This window comes from Meles meles, chromosome 8 (assembly GCF_922984935.1).
Source record: "Meles meles chromosome 8, mMelMel3.1 paternal haplotype, whole genome shotgun sequence".
In the NCBI taxonomy this organism is placed as follows: Eukaryota; Metazoa; Chordata; class Mammalia; order Carnivora; family Mustelidae; genus Meles; species Meles meles.
In genome coordinates this window covers 99,260,536-99,278,763 of record NC_060073.1, presented here as the reverse complement: position 1 = coordinate 99,278,763, position 18,228 = coordinate 99,260,536, and positions in this window count along the sequence as shown.

The window sequence follows — 18,228 nt, the reverse complement described above, 5'->3', positions numbered from 1 at the left end:
GGTCCATCCATGTTGTCACAAAGATCAAGATCTCTCTCTCTCTTTTTTTTTTTTTTTTTTGTCTGAGTAATGTCCATTTTATATATACTTACCACCTCTTCTTTATCCATTCATCTGTTGATGGTCACTCAGGTTGCTTCCATATATCTTGGCTATTGTAAATAATGCTTCAATAAACACAGAGGTGTATATCCTTCGAATTAGTGTTTCCTTTTCTCTTTGGGTAAACATCCCATGTAGAATTACTAGATAATATGGTATTTCTATTTTTAATTATTTAAGGAAACTCCACACTGTTTTTCACAGTGGTTATTCCAATTTATGTTCCACCAATAGTGTATGACGGTTCCTTTTTCTCCACATCCACCAACACTTACTTCTTGTCTTTTTTGGTTTAGCCCTCCAGGCAGGTGTAAGGTATTATCTCATCATGGTTTTGATTTCCATTTCCCTGATGCTGAGTGATGTTAAGCATCCTTTCATGTGTCTGTTGGCCATCTGTATGTCTTCTTTGGGAAAATGTCTGTTCAGGTTCTTTGCACAATTAAAAAAATATATTTATTTGAGGGAGAGAGAGAGCATACCAGAGCAGGGGGTGGGGCAGAGGGAGTAGAAGGGAGAGAATCCCAAGCAGACCACCTGCTGAACACAGAGCCTGTAGCAGGGTTCAATCTCACAACCCCGAGATCATGACTGAGCCAAAATCAAGAGTCAGAGACTCAATTGACTGAGCCACCCAGGAGCCCTTCCTCTGCCCATTTTTTAATGGGGTTATTTTTGTTTTTTTGGTGTTGAGTTGTAGAAGTTCTTTATATGGTCTTGATATTAACTATCGGATATATCATTTGCAAATATCTTCTCCCACTGGGTAGGTTGCCTTTTGATTTTATTGATGGTTTCCTTCACTGTGCAAAAGCTTTTTATTTTGGTGTAGTCCCAGGAGTTTATTTTTGCTTTTGTTTCCCTTACTTTTGGAGATATATCTAGAAAAGTGTTATAGCTGATGTCAAAGAGATTACTGCCTGTGTTCTATACTAGGAGTTTGATGGTCTCACATTTAGGTCCTTCATCCATTTTGAGTTTATTTTTGTGTATGGTGAAAGAAAGTGGTCCCATTTCTGTCTTTTGCATGTGGCTGTCCTGTTTTCCCAGCACCATTTGTTGAAGAGACTGTGCATATCTTCTGTGTCCAGTGCTTGTCTTGCCAGCTTTTCTAGGAAGCGTCTCTTAACCAGCTGGACAGAAGCCCTCTGTCTAATACCCACTCCTACAATTTAGCGCTCTACTTTAATGTGTTCTGTTTCCAAAGCTTCATTAATTCTGTTGTACACTCTCTTGCTGTTTTTTATGACTGTCGGTGTGTTTGTTGCTTCAGCGTTTTTTCCCCTTCACGTTCCACATCAAGGTCTGTTACCTCCACCTCCGAAATATTTCCTAAATCTGACTCTTTCTCAGCTCTAGTCCAAGCCTCCATCGTGTCTTTACCGGACAACTGGACTTCCTGCTTGCATACTTTCCTGCTGACACAGTAGACAAGGTAAATTTGGTTTTATACAACCTTTTGCTTATGAAATATAACATGAATATAGAGGAATACATGAGACATATGTGTACAACTATTATATGGCTTATTATAATGTACAATTACTATATGGTTTATTTATTGTACGGTTTATTATTATATGGTTTATTTAGAAAGCAAATACTACATAGTCACCCTCCAGGTCAGAGAAATAGAAACACTCCAGAAGCTCTGCCCCATAATCCCTGCCCTGTGTTAATCTCTATTTCCCTTTTAATGATAACCACTCTACTGTCTTTCTTTATCACATGTTATCACAGTATCATACTTTCCTAAAAGTTTTCCCTGGTTTTGATTTTTTTTGGTAAGTGAAATCGCATGTAGTCTGTATCTCCCTTCTTTCATTCAATATTATGTTTTTAATTAAGATTCATCTATTCCATATGAAGCTACAGTTTATTCATCTTTGTTGTTGTAAAATACTCTTATTTTATGACTATGTCACATTTTATTTATCCATCCTCCTGTTGAATTTTTGGGCTGTCTCTAATTTAGGATATTATGAATAATGCTGCTACAAACATTCTTCTACATGTCTCCCAGCGCATATGTGCAAGAGTATATGCCTTCCTCCCTCTCTCCAGCTCCCTCCCTCCTTCCCTTCTTGTCTTCCTTCTTTCCATGTGGATACCCAATTATTCCAACTCCATTTTCTGAAAAGACCATCCTTTCCCTCCTTCTCTTGCAATGCTATCTTTGACATAAAGCAAGTGTCCATATGTGCATGGGTCTGTTTCTGGGCTCTTTAGTTACATTGGTCCATTTGTCTATTTTTCTGTGTTCCTTGCAGCACAATAATGAGTCACCCTGGCTTTATAATAAGTCTTATGTCAAGTAGAGAAAGTCCTTCCTCCTCCTCTTCCTTTTCCTCCTCCTCCTCCTTTTTCAAGAGTGACTTGCTATTCTTGATCCTTAATATTTCCATATATATTTTAGAATTAGCTTGTCAGGTTCTACAGAAAAAGCTGTGGGTATTTTGATTGGTATTGCACTGAATCTGTGGGCCACCATGAGAAAAACTGACATCTTTATAAGTCTTACAGTCCTTGGAAATGGTATCTCTTGGAATATTTCCTCGGGATGGTACCCCTTCGTTAGTCTTTAGTTTCTCTTTAAGGTTTTATAGTCTTCTACAAAAAGATCTTACGCATTTTATTGCACTTACCCATAGGTAGTTGGTGTATTTTTTTAACACTCTTGTAAATGGTGTCATCTCATACATTTTATTTTCTAATTGTTTTTGCTGGTATAAAAAAATACAACTGATTCTTGCCTGTTTATTTTGTATCTAGTAATCTTGCTGGAACAATCTTTTAAAATTGTAAATGACTACACATCATTTCTTTGCTAAAAAACTCACCAATGGCTTCCTATTGTAGAAATATAATCCAAACTCATTGCAGCGACCGTGTTGACTTTAAAACATATTCGCACATTTTTTGACATCGTCCAACAAGAAGTTGAGTCTCTGTTCCCTCCCTTTGACCTGGATGAATCTTTGTGACCCCCTCAATGAATCAGACATGGTGGAAGTGACACAATATGATTTTTCAAGGCTTTTCAAGGTTTCAAGATACCCTGATGCTTCTGCCAGTTTCTCTGGATATCCTTGCTCTGAAAACCTGTAGCCACCTTGTAAGAAATTGGCTACCCTACACCCATGTAGAGACCATGTTTCTATAGAGAGCCAAGGGGCCAGAAATGTTCCAGCCTCCAGTTGATTGTCCAGTAGCCAGATGTGTGAATGAAGAAGCTTTGAAATAATCCTCGTCTCAGCCACCATCTGACTGTGCACATGTGAGAACCTTAGCCAGAGCTGCCTTGCTGGCCCCAGCATGCCCAGATTCATGGGCAAAATTCATGATTGTTGTTGGTCTGTGCCATTGATTTTTAGGGTGTTTTGTTAAGCAGTGATAGGTAATGAGAACAATGGTCTCCAAGGCCCTTTTTACTCGAAGCTCAGCCTACCTTCTGCACCAACCTCATCTCCCACCTCAGACACATTCCAGCCACACCGGCCTTGTATGTGTGCTATCAAACAAGTCAAGCTTATTTCTGTTTGGGGGCCTTTAGAGTTATCATAGATCCTTGTCTTAGAACAATTTTAACTCTTCAAGTGACAGCCTCCTTCTCATAATCCATCTCCTCAGATGTCACCTCCCCAGAGGAGCCATTAGTGCCTCTCTATGACATTACCATTTTATTTTATCAATACACATTTTCCAAAATCATTTATGTATGCACGTTTTTCTTTTATGTATTTATCATCTGTCCCGCCCCCAAATGTAAGCTGTTTGAATCCAAGTAGTGTCCAATTTATTTGCTTCTAATAGAGCCAGTACATAGAATGGTGCCAGGCAGGCTTTTACCATCAGTGAAGATGGAGTAACAGAGACTAATACCCTCCTATCTTAAATAACTCGAAAGCTAGACAAAATATATGAAATAATGGATTTCAAGACAATGGTCCAACCACTTACAAATCTAACAAAAATCATCATATGAATGCTTATGACAGCTTTAGTCATAATTGCCCAAATCAGGAAGCAACCAAGAAGTCCTTCAACGGGTGAATGGAAAAACAAACTGCAGTACATCCACACAGCGAATAAAGGAAATGAGCTATCAAGCCATGGAAAGACACAGAGGAATGTGTATTGCTAAGTGAGAGAAGCCAGTCTAAAAAGCTACATGATTCCAACTATATGATGTTTTGGAAAAGGCAAAGCTATGGAGACATACAGAAAGAACAGTGGTTGCCATGGGCTGGGCAGGAAGGAGGGAGGGAGGGAGGGAGGAAGAGAGAGGTGGAGCACAGATTTTTAGAGCCATGAAAATACTCTGTATGATACTGACATACAGTAGATAGATACTGACCTTACTCATTTGTCAAAACCCCGACAGCTTGACAACAAAAAGAGCAGATGCTAATGTGAACTATGGACTTTAATTAATAATAACGTATCAAGGATGCCTGGGTGGCTTACTTAGTCCATTAAGCGTCTACCTTCGGCTCAGGTCATGATCTCAGGGTCCTGGGATTGAGCCGCCTCCCCCCCCAGCAGATTTCCTGCTGTGGTGCGGGGAGTATGCTTCTCACTCTCCCTCTGTGCTTTCACTTTCTCTCTCTCTCTCAAGTAAATAAATAACATCTTCAATAATATAATAATGTATCAAGAGCAGTTCCTCGGTTGTAACAAATATACCACAGGAAAATAAGATGTTAGTAATAGGAGCAGCTGCAGGGTGGGAAGGTCTCTCCATACTTTCTGTTCAATTTTTCTATGAACCTAAAGCTGCTCTAAGAAAAAAGTTTTCTTAGTAATTTATTGAAAAATAAGCTTCCATTGCAATATATTAATTTTTAAAAGGGCTGAAATAATATGCAACAGGTTTTAATACTGGTAATATCTAATTCTGGTTTTCATTTTGTTGTTGATCTTTGCCTTCTCAAAAAGAAATGATGGTTTTGTGATATTTGAGAAAACAAAAAAAATTCAGTTATTTTATCTTTGTTATTTTTTAATGAATTTGTTTATTTGAGTGTGGTTGACACACAATGTTACATTAGTTTCAGAGGTACAAAGGAGGGATTCCGCAAGCTTAAGCATTAGGCTCTGCTCACCACAAGTGTAGCTACCATCTGTTGCCAAACAACACTGTTACAATACAATTGACTATATTCCTTATGCTGTGTCTCTTATTCCCATAACTTAGCATTCCGTACCTAGAAGCCTGTATTCCCCACTCCCTTCCCTCATTTTGCCCATCCTTCTACCCCTCCTCCCCTCTGGTAATGATCAAGCTGTTCTTTGTTCTTTCTTCCTTTTAAGACCCAGTTATTTTAAAAAGAAGTATTTGAAGAAGTAATGCAACAATTTTCCCTCTCTCCCATTGCTATAGCACTTGTGGGACACTGTGACCCTGAAGGCGGACTGTGTCAGTTTGTTTCCAAATGGGGACAGAAGGCCTAGCTGTTAGGAAATTCTGGAGCATAGGTAAGATAATGATGAAGTTTCCTTAATGAAAGATAGCTGCTAAGAAAGGTCTCCCAGTCCCCAGCCCTGACCCAGACCAGCAGGGACAGCCTTGCCATTTCTATCTGACTGGAGACTATCAGGACTAACCTCATGCCCTTTTCCCTGTTGAAGTCACTCCACATGGGAAGCCCAGGAATACAAGGGCATCTTAAATGCATTCGAAATTAATAACACTGGGATTCTATAAATTCTCTTCTCTGATTTTGTTACCCACCCCTTCAAACTCCTGTGTCCTCTTGTGTTTGTGATCAGTGGTAAGAAAAACTCCCTAATATCCTTGGTTTCTTCTCTGAGCCTTCTTTATACCTTCTTGCTCTAACTCAACCTTGGCTGTCCACAGCTTCCCACTTCAGCCCTTTAAATGAGAGCTGTTCCCTTCCATTCACTTGTTACTTTCTGTCTTTATAGTACGCATTGTCAAAATCACAATCCTGTTTAAATCCACCTATCTGCCTATGCACCTTGCACCATATAACATAACCACTGCCGGTGGTTGGAGAAATGCACTAATCAGGCTGACTGGTTTGCTTCTCAATCAAATGCTGATTGCTGACCTCAAGTGGCCCCTTGATAGGCTTGAGCAATCATTTCATTTCTCTCATTCATTCTCTCACTCTCCTGTATGACTACATTATTCAATGTCTTTATCTCATATTAAATATTTGTGAGGAAGGGATCCAATTCCCTCCCTTTTTTTTTTTTTTTTTTTTTTTTGCATCTGGATATCCATTTGTCTCAGCTCTTTTTGTGGGAACTACTATTTGCTCCCAATTGAATTATCTTGCCTACCCCCTGTTGAATTCAATTGACTATAAATGTGAGATTTATTTCTAGTTTCTCAATTCTACTCCACTGATCTACATATCAATCACTTTGACATAAGCACTCTGTCTTCATTATTGTAGCTTTATAATAAGTTTTGAAATTATGAAGAGTGAGTCTTCCAATTTTAGTCTCATTTGAGATTGTTTTGGTTACTCTGGGTTACCCTTGTGTCCATATGAATTTTAGCATCAGCTTGTTAATTTGTGCTCCCCGCCCCCCCCCCCCAAAAGCCAGCAAAGATTTGATAGGGATTGCATTGGTCTGTACATCAGTTTGCCATCTTAGCAATATTAAATCTTCCAATCAATGAATAAAGAATATCTTTCCATTTATCGAAGTCTTCTTTAATTCCTTTCAACAATTTTTGTGGTTTTCAGAGTATAAGTTTTATACACTTTTGGGGTTAAATATACCCTAGTAGTTTATTCTTTTTGATGCTACTCCAAATAGGATTGTTTTCTTAATTTCATTTTCAAATTGTTCATTGCTAGTGTCTAGAAATTCTATTGATATATGTGATTGATTTTGTAGCTGGCAACCTTGTTGAACTTGTTTAGTCTGATAGTTTTTTAGTGAATTCTTTATGTTTTCCACAAACAAGATCATGTCATCTAAAAACAGATATTTGGCGGTACACGGCTGGCTCAGTCACTGGAACATGCAACTCTTGATCTTTAGGTTGTGAGTTCGAGTCCCACATTGGATGTGGAGATTGTTTTAAAAAAATATTTAGGGGTGCCTGGGTGGCTCAGTCGGTTAAGCAGCTGCCTTCAGCTCAGGTCATGATCCCAGGAACCTGAATCAAGCCCCACATCAGGCTGTCTGCTCAGTGGAGAGCCTGCTTCTCCCTCTCTCTCTGCCTGCTACTCTGCCTGCTTGGACTCTCTCTCTGTCACTCTGTCAAGTACATAAATAAAATCTTTTAAAAGGGCACCTGGGTGGCTCAGTGGGTTAAGGCCTTTGCCTTTGCCTCGGGTCATGGTCTTGGGGTCCTGGGATTGAACCGCGCATTGGGCTCTCTGCTGGGCGGGGAGCCTGCTTCCTCCTCTCTCTCTCTCTGTCTGCCTCTCCGCCTACCTGTGATCTCTGTCTGGCAAATAAATAAATAAAATCTTAAAAATCACTTAAAAAAATAGAGATGTTTTCACTTTTTCCTTTCTAATCTGAATGTCTTTTACTTAATTTTCTCACCAAATTACTTTGGCTAGAACCTCCAGTACAGTGTGGAAGGGGCAAGAGTGGCTATCCTTGTCTCATTTGTGATCATAAGGAGGAAAGCACTCAGTCTTCCACCATTAATAATGATGTTAGTTCTGAGTTTTTGGTAGATGTCCTTTATCGAGTTAAGGACATTCTGTACTATTCCTAGTTTGTTGAGTGTTTTTATCATGAAAGAATGCTGGAGTGTTGAATATTGTCAAAGTACTTTTTCAGTCTCTATTGAGATGATCATGTATGTGATTTTTGTCTTTTTTCTAATGATATAGTGAATTATGTTAATTGACTTTCAGGTGTTTGAACAACTTTGCCTTTGGGGGAATAAATCCCTTAGTTATGAGTTGTAGTTCCTTCTATATGTTGTTGGATTCAGTTTATAAGGGTTTTTTTTGTTTGTTTGTTTGTTTTAGGATTTTTACATCTATATTCACACTGGACAGATAGGCTTCACTGATCGCCAGCTGATTTCTCTCTGTTTTCTATTATGAAGTGAGGCCCAAATTGCCCCACAGTGGAAACCAGTTAAGTCTGGTCCTCTTTGCAGGCATAGTTGGTTTTTTATGGTTTTTGTTTGTTTGTTTTGTTTTTTAAGATTTTATTGAGTAATCTCTATACCCAGGCGCCTCTACAGCTGGGCACCCCTGCAGGGGTATTTCTGAGGTAAGCTTTGGAGGTTTGTCCTCCCCCCAGGAGTGCCATTCTTAGCTGACTCTTTCCCCACTTCTCTCTGGTAAACTTATCAGCCTACAGTTTCGCTTCTTGTCCTCATGGAGCTACCAACTTTTTAATTGCTCCCCACCTAAACCTCCATTGTTTTCAAGAGTGCCTTTAGGCTTGAACTTCCCGCACTCTGTTCCATATAAAGTCAGTTCACTTGGTAAAGGCCTTGGCACTCTTGTGGCTTGCCTCTCTCCCTGGCCAAATCTTTGCACTTAATGCGTTAGAGCTGGTGGTAGGGACAGTGGTCCAAGTGTCTCAGAGTGACCTGCCTCTCCAGGGCACAGGGTCAGGGTCATAACCATCTGGTCTTCTTGGCTTGCCTCTGGCCATGTGGAGCCTCTGTTCTATGAGTGAACTGAGCTGAGAGAGATTGGGCTCCCAGTATTCTAGGCCTGTCATGCCTGGGTAAAGCCTCTGACCTATGAATGGGGGCTTAGGGAAAGAAGAGAGATTCCAACCTCTTGGCAACATATCCCTGGCTTTTAATGTCTGCAACACAGAGTTGGGAGGTCTGGAAGCTTCTGGTGGCCTCCATGCACAGGGAAATAACACAGTCTGTCACGGGGAGCTGGGGTTTGGGGGGTTTGGGCCTTGTCTTCAAGGCCACTGCTGCCATGCTGAGTTTCTGTCAAGCTGAGATGGGAAAGTGGTAAGAGAGGTGGGGGTTGTGGCTGAGGTGCCACAGACTCTATTGTTCAAACAGATCTAATAAATTGTTCTTGAATAAGTATTTCTTCATTTGCTGTTTGCCCTGAGGACAATTTCCAGAAACTGACAGGTTTTTTTAAGAAAAAATTTTCACCGGTTATGGCTATTTCGTGGGAGAGAAGATCCCCAGAGCTCCTCACACTACCATTCCAGAAGCCATCCTCTCTCTCCTTCCCTCTTACACAAAGTTTCTCAAAAGTGTTGTCAGTACTTCCTGTTCAATTCCTGTCTCCTTCCTCCTGCTCCCTGCCAGCCTCTTTCTTGAACCAACTCTAAGCAGGCTCTGATGCTCCACGGACTCAATGAAACCACTCTTTTCAAGAGTGGTTGCCCTCCTTGTTGCTATATCCTGTAGGTGGAGTCTCATTTTCATCCTACCTGACCTGCCAGCACTCAATCCCATCTCCCACCTTCGGATGTTTTCATCACTGCGTTCAGAACACTACACTCTCCTGCTTCCCGGTTTTCCTCCCACCACCTTCACTGTTCCTCCTCCGTCTCCTTTGCTGGCGTCTCAGAACCAGTCCTTGGACTGCTTGTCCTTCTTAGCTGCACTCATTTCCTTCGTGAGCTCCTTCAGTCTCACAGTTTTCAGTAATTCTCCATAGGCTGATGGCTCTCAAAAGCAGCATCTCCAGGCCAGGCCTCTCTTCCAAACTGCACACTCATGTAATACGCTGCCTACCTGGCATTTCCATGCGGTCACCTAATGGGCTTCTCACACTGTGTGTACAAAACAGCTCCTGATCTTCTCCTCCAAACCTGTTCCTTCCAGTCTTCCTCATCATCCCAGTTCCTCAGCCTCAAAAGGATGGTACTGTCATTGACTCTTTCTCACTCTGTGTCCAAGCTATCCGCCAGTCTTATTAGGTCTACCTTCAAAATCATTCAAAATATGACTTCTGGCAGCTTCCACCACTGTTCCAAGCCACAGTATTTATTGCCTAGATGATTTCAAGAACTGTTTGTGTGGTCTTCCTGCTTCCATTCCATTACCTCTCTGACTTCATCTCTTTTTGCAGCCTCCAACTCCAGTCACACTGGCTTCCTTGCTGTTTCTAGAATATACAAAGCATGTGGGTGAGTGTCTGGGGTTGGCAGTAGCTTGCCTATTACCACACATTAATGCCAGGAGCGAAACACATTCTTGAAGACACTAAAGGTTGTATCTGGAACCCTCTCACTTCCAGAGTCTGCCATATGCATCTCTTCCTCTGACTGGCTCTAATTTGTATCCTTTCATTATAATAAAACTACAATCATAAGTCTTGAGTTCTGGGAATCATTCTAGCAAATTATTGAACCTGATGATGGTCATGAGAGCCCCCTAATTTGTAGCCAGCCGATCTGAAGTAAAGGTGGACCTAGGGGTCCCCAAACTTGCAGCAAGTACCTGGAGTCTTGGACGCACTTGGCAGCTTGGAGGACTGTACCCTTAACCTCAAGTTTGGCTACTCATGGTGGTGTTAGAAGAGGTTAGGCAGGAGTATCAGTATCTCGGCTTGAGAAAGATAGTGGTGTCCTACAGGCAACCGTGGTTTAGTTTACTGAGTTTCCACATCCTGCGTTAGATCCTGGATGGCATCTAGAACCTCTAGGTAAACATCATAACACCATGTATTTCTATATCTTACCTTTGCAAATTGCTTTCATATTCGAGCTTCAAAACAGGTAGTGTCACCCTCCTTTTACAGGTGACGAAACTAAAGTGAAGGGGAAAATACTCGCCCAAAGTCATTAGGCTCAAACACGGGTGTTACTGCTTCATTGCAGAGCTCTTCACACCAGGACCCACAAACTGCAGAAGTGGGTTACATCACTTGCACAGGGGGGTATCTTTATGATCAGTTCCCCTTTAACACCTTATAGGAAACTGAAGGCAACTGGGTCCCTCCAGACTTAGGACTCAGGATTCTCTCCCACCTATGTGATCTTCTCCTTTGGGGACAGTGAGATTTAGGAGAAAATATCTAGAAACCTGGGTTTTCTCCAGTTAGACAACGACATATTGATTTGCTCCTACTAATGGCCCTCCCCAAGAGAGAAAATTTGTTACCGTCAGAAAGACCCAAATTGTGTATGTAAGGAATCTTTTATTTCAGAGACTTAAGAGAACCTGTCCCAGAGCTGGCATCCAAGTCTCCAACTACTAACATATGCAAGTTCTCAAAGGCTTTGAAAGATGATAAGTCATGCCTACAAACCAAATGGCAAACATATGACTAGCTGCTTTCAAGAAAATACAATTGGCTCTCAGGAAAATATGTCCAATCTCACTCATCATACACCAAATACAAATTAAAACTACAAGAAGATTTCATTTTTACCTGTCAGGTTGGCAGAAAAAATAATTTGGAAAATACGTTGTGTTGTACAATCTGGAGAACCCTCATCTGGCATCATACACTGCTGGTGAGATTAAAAATTTGTTTCACCTCTGCGAAGGGTGACTTGGCAATATTTCACCAATAGGTATTTGCATTTGACTCAGCAAGTTCACTTTTAGGAATTCTAAAGATGTATCCACGTGTTAACTGTGAAGATGTCTGCTGTAGACTGAAAAGCATTGTCACAATATTTCATAACTCTTTCCATTAAAAGATGAGTCTTTCCTGAACTCCTCACATCTGGGATGGTCCTGTGGCTGGCTGCAGTAAAATGTAGCAGAAGTGATGCTGTTCCAGAGCCTGACCTCAAGAGGCTTGTAACTTCCACTCTCATGCTCTTGGAATTCTGCCCTTGGACCAGTTGGTGGTTAGAGGCTGGAAAAACCCCAAAAAGGCTGTTAGCAAAGACTGGAGGAATGGTGGACAAATAGTTGCTGGAGGCTGGGAATGCAGTGAGAAAATCATTATCAGAGGCCAAAGGGGGAGACGACTCATGTTATGGAGTGATGCAATTGTTGGCAAAATGTCACCTGTGAAAACTTGAAAGCTAGAAAATGTACCTCATAGCCTTTTTTAAAATATGATTCAGGAGATTTCCAGACAGAATGTTAAAAGTGCCATTTTGGCTTCTTCTAGCTGCATGACAATGGACAGGAAAAGAGAGATGAGCAACAGAAGGAACTATGAAACTTACAAGAAGAATCTAGAGGACATCTAGAAGCCCAAGGATTTGCTGGTTTGGGAAATATAACTCTTGCCCCACTTCTCCCATCTGGTAAAAACTTCTCGAAGCAAAAAATCAAACCAGGGATATGGCTGTAAGAACCCTTTTTCAGATCCCTGAATGATTTAAGGTAATGCCTAAAGGACTGTTTCAAGTAGAGCTTTTGAGATCTTAAGGATATTTTCCCACAGCAGCCTCAAATCGTTGCCCAAAAGACCATATATATAACACAGAACACCATGAAGCTCCCCTATTTTGATGGCATTATATTAATTGGATCACTGGAATACCAGAGGGGAACAAATAAATCCTAAATGATTGTGGTGGGGGGGGGGGGCGTGGAAGTCTACTATATCAGTGAAGGTTTTAGGAGACCAGTTGTCTGAAGAATCCCAAGACATCCACACCACGTTTGGGGACAAGTACCTGGCTTTTTCTACCACTCAGAGATCCAGTACTGGGTAGGCCTCTTCAGACTTTCATGATACACATTGAGGAATACTGCTCCCATCGGTCTATAAAGTAACAAGTTTTGAGGGGGAGCCAGAGAAAAGAGTAGATGCTGCAACAGGTTCTGGTTGCAGTGTAAGTGGCCTTGCTGCTTGGGTCACAGGACGTAGGTTCCAGGGTGCTGGTTCTGTTGGTCACCCATGTCCATGCCCACAGTGTCTGGCAAGCTCCATTAGGAAATCTGCTATATAGACCTTTAAGGGCTCTGCTGCACGTCCATTCTTTTTAATGTTCCCAGAAGCAGATCTTAACCAATGCTGGATAGAGAATTGGTAAATAAATATCCTGGCTTCCTCGCTCCTCACATGGTATAACTCTGAGATGTGTCCTGTGCCATCTCCCAGAGCTCCCTGACGCGATGACACCCCGTTGCCCACAGCCCACCGTTTACTGACTTCCTTCCTTTCTCTCCCACACTTCTGGTTTCCTGCTGGTAATTCTATCTCTGAAATTAGCTTCTTGCCCTCTTAATCTTTGTCTCAGTATCTACCTCTGGAAGGACCCCACCTAACGGAACAACAATTTAGAACATCTTTGACTCTTTCTCGAAACAGAGCTTTTTTCCAGAATAGAAAGTTCCTAGATGCAGGACCCTGGTTTACTGATGGTTCAGCGGGCTTTCTGCTGTTTTGCTGGTCCATTCGCACTCTGTCAGGTGAAGCTTTGCCGGAACCCACCTGAAGCCACAGAGTGAACTAGATAGGCTTCTATCGTCATGGAGCTTCGGGTCTGGAGATACGAAGAGCTTTCATTCACTGATGCTTTCTAGTAGACAGAATATGAAGCATTTCCTATGCATTATCTTTTTTCAGCCTGGCTTTACAATGAAGTTAGCCTACGCTCAGACAAGTTCCTTGCCCCAGATCTTATCACTGGTAAGTGGTGGATCTCCACCCTAGCCTGGAGACCGTCTGATGCCAGTTTATGCCTATACTGTTTTCCTTATTTCAGTTCCCTTATGTCAGTTCTGCCATTTGCTAGAAAATGTATCTTTTCAAGGCAGAGTAAGACCCTCTGCCCACCTCCAGTGGAGGTGGATTAGACACTGGATTAGGCACTGGTTGCAGAGATTTGGGACAAGAAACAAGGGACAGGAGTAGAATGGCAGGAGGTCCTACTGCAACTGGGAACCGTTAACAAGTTCCCACAACTCCTTCAAACTGTATCTCTCTGCTAGATAACTTGGGCTTTTCAAGATGTGGGGGAAAGCTCCATTTTCGTCCCTTATGTAGGCAATGGAAATTCCTTTAAATGAGTAATTGAAAGAAGACAGAACCAAGTTGGTGTACATACACATGCTAGTAAAGGTTGTTAAAGGGAGCAATGGGAAAAAACAATTATAAATTAATTTCAAAGACCAAATGTTGGTTTGAATGAGTCTAGATATCTACCTTGATCAACACTAGCTCAGTAAAAATTAGGGGGTTTGGTCTGTTTTGTTTTTTGAGTCTAGTTTCCTGGTATGAGAGTCAAGAAGATAGGACATTCCATAAGTGTTACAGATGTGAACCCACTTCCGTTTATTGGTGGCCTTAGATGGTCTATAACCAGGGCATAACCTTCCAGGTAAACATTTAACTTTGGAGAATTAGTAGAAGATGCTTTGCTAACTTCTAAAGTTATTCTTCCCTCACACGAACACTATCCTATTAGATTTGTAGCACTTTTTTAAAAAGATTTATTTATTTATTTATTTGACAGAGAGATCACAAGTAGGCAGAGAAGCAGGCAAAGAGAGTGGGGGAAGCAGGCTCCCTTCTGAGCAGAGAGCCCGATGCAGGGCTCAATCCCAGGACCCTGAGATCATGACCAGAGCCGAAGGCAAAAGCTTAACCCACTGAGCCACCCAGGCGCCCCTGATTTGTAGCTTTTAAGTCCATATACTCAGATACAGGTGTGAATAAATTCACATATATTATTTCACTGTGTGATGGTTTATGTAAGGCCTTCCTAGTGCAAACAGGGTTGTTAAATTTGCATCTCAAATTAGTTCCTGCTAACTGAGCAACTAAAGCAAATTCCTCTGTGGAAAAAAGTTTCCAAGCATGACCTGGTAATTGTTTTAATGGATTTTCAATGAAGGGTGAAGTGCCATGCAATGTGCCCCGAAGGCATTCCATAAATATGTTTTGAGTGGCTCTGTTCACCCACACAGAAAACACACACACACACACACACACACACACACACACACACACACAACAAATGTGTACTATTTAAATAATACTTTTTCTCCATAGTCTCTGTATTTACCACCCATATACATAAATATTGAAGGCAAACAAGGGAGCTGACCCCGCGGCAGAGAACTGACTAGTGAAGGACTCTGGGCAGGAGAGCTTTGCTTAGTTTGAGACACTTCAGTGTGCACCTGGGATCTGAGCACTCCCAAATGAGGGAGAAGGCCTCATGCTGATCAACTGAGAGACTTAAGGACCCCTGCAGGCTAACAGGATAATATCCCACCTGTGTCAGAGAGCCTGATACTGGTATATACAGTTTCCTGTTTTCTATGTAAGGAGTAGATCTGCTCTGACCTTGGCATTGGGGTGGATACTACTATATTCTCAGTATCTGCTGTTCCCGCACCGGAGATGAGATGTATAAAACAGAAATCTTCACCTTCCTTTCTCCCAAAACTTTCTTTAGGTTCTGCTGTAAGAGATACATACACATATCCTTTTTTTTTTTAAAAGATTTTATTTATTTATTTGAGAGAGCAAAAGAGAGCACAAGCAGGGGGAGGGGCAGAGGGAGAGAGAGAAGCAGGCTCCCCACTGAGCAGCGAGCCCTATGAGGGGCTCCAACCCAAGACCCTGGGTTCATGACCTGAGGCAAAGGTAGACATTTAATCCACTGAACCACCCAGGCTCCCCACACACATATATTCTTGTTGTAAGTGTGTATCTCTGCTTTAGTTATTGTAGGATTTAGGTTTTGTTGACTGTTGAGTATCATCTGAAGCTCACGATCACTTGGGGTGTAAGAGAGACCATGCAAGTGTCCATTAGATTGCAAGCTGGAATTACATAAGAAGGCCCCTGAGCAGATTCTAGGGTTAGAATAAAACTTTTCTTTTTTTTTTTTTTTTTTGCTTGTTTGTTTGTTTGAAACACGTTCAGTATGAGCAACAGAATAAAGCACTCTCGGATGGTAGGAAATAGAGGGGTACCTCCCCAACAATGGCCAGGAGAAGGAAGCCAAACAATGTGCCTATAAAGTGGTGTCATTCTTCTAAAAAACCTCATTTCCTCTAAAAAAAAAAAATACTTTCTTTGTATTTTTCTTAGTTAAGTAACCCATTTTCTTACATCTGCAACAGGGTGTACATCCTTCCCAGAAGGAAAAACTGGACCGTCTCATTGATCCCTTTCTGACTGTTAAGGAAGCTCAGGGAATCGCTCGAGTACCCTGGCAGCAGTTACAAAGGTATTTACAAGCAACTGCTCTCCCGCCTCAATGCCCAAGTCTTCTAAGTAGAGAAACAGCCTTTTTGTCCTAGCTCTGATTTGAAACAAATTGTTTAGGCCAGGCTTCAAATAAATGTAGGGTTATTCACATTCCTGAGGAAAGGTCTGCCACCTGGCGGTAAGAAGTGAAATGCCACTTGCTCGACTCCTCCAATCTCCCTCTCTTCCCTCCTTCCCTCCCTCTTTCCTTCTCCCCTTTCCTCTCCACTCCCTTCTTCCCTCCCTGTTTCCCTCCCTCCCCCCACTCTGTCCATCCTTCCCTCCCTTTCTCTGTCAATTCAATTTTTGTAAATCCATGCTCAGTTTCTGGCTTAAGCCTTACTAGCTTGCCACGTGCCAAAGGTTTCTAACCGATGATAAAGATACTGACACCTCAAAGAGAATTTTTTGGGCAAATATCTGGAATTGGGCCACCTTAAATCACCTTTAAATTGTTTCAGAACAGGGGCACCTGGGTGGCTCAGTGGGTTAAAGCCTCTGCCTTCGGCTCAGGTTGTGATCTCAGGGTCCTGGGATCGAGCCCCATATCGGGCTCTCTGCTCAGCAGGGAGCCTTCTTCCCCCACCTCCTCTGTCTGCCTCTCTGCCTGCTTGTGATCTCTGTCTGTCAAATAAATAAATAAAATCTTTAAAAAATTGTTTCAGAACAGCTGGGAGGAGCAGAGTGAAGAGGAAGGGACTTATAAGTGTTAAGTTTCTCCTAAAGAGAGAAAAAAACGCATAATTGATTTATTCATACACATTCATTGATTCACTACTGAGTACCAAAAACCTGTGCTAATTAGTTTGCGAACAGAAATGTATATGACAGCACCCCTGCTCCTCTAATGACAAAGACATGACCAGATGACCAAACTAGGTTGGGAAAATAAATTAGGGTCATTCTTGCTTCCACTTTTAAGGTGGAAGAAAGCGCAGAATTGTTCCAGTCCATTAGGGGGAGTGCTAAGTCCCCAGGAAAGTCACAGGCACTGGGCTAATTCTGAACCATGCCCACAATTCCTTGGGGACTTAGCCTATCTCTCCCTTACAGAGAGAGGAGACCCCAGTATCCTTGGAAGCTTGAACTGCCAGTAACCATTTCCAGTACCACACGTACAATACTTCAGTATTCAGCCCCTACTTTTGCTTCCCGTCTTCTTGTCTGGTCTAGTGTGGCCCCAAGCATCAGCATAGTAATCACCTGGGAAACTTCTAGAAATGCAGATTCTCATACCCTACCACAGACCCACTGAATCAGAAGCTGGGAGTGTTTTAACGAGCCCTCTGGGCATCCTGATGCAAGTTAAAGTCTGAGAACCACCTGTCTAGTAAACCATCTGGGTGTGGACCAGGGAGACTAGTGAGAGTGGAAAGGAGGGGAAGGAGCAATGGATCCTACAAGCCACACAGAGTGAGCCCCACAGTGTTAGAGGAGGCAGAGGGGCAGCCACAAGGAGGGACCACAGAGTCATTGTAGAGGTTTCTGCCAACTCAGGTTGGAGTCTGTGTTGTGGACACTAACCCCCAAATTTACTCTATGTCAGATTGGTTATGGTACCATGATCTTCCTGCTAGAAATTGCATGGACTCCTCCTTCAATTCATGCTGCTTTAGAGAGGGAGCCCAAACAGTGTCTGGCCAGGTAGGCTGACCCGAGGCTGTGCCCACCCTACCCAGGCTCAGCTCCAACTCTCTTCACTCTTCCAGGTCCACGGAAGGCCCATTGGGTAGCTCCGTGGCAGTGTGGTATAGTGGTAAGCCCTCTCCGGCAATTCCTCCCACCCCAACACACAGACACACTAGTGTGGGGATCCCTGCATTGAATGCTAACTCTGCCACACTCCTGGGGACTCTCTGCAGGCTGATCCCTATGTTGAATGGAGAGAATACTACCTACTAAAGGAAGTGCTATTTAAAGGTACAGTATTGCTGTACATATAGTACTCGGGGCAGGCGTTGGTCTTTAACTGTGTGTGTGTGTGTGTGTGTGTGTGTGTGTGTGTGTGTGTGTGTGTTGCTATCCTTTCCCACTCTCCCCCCGCCCCACCATCCTGTCTGCCTGT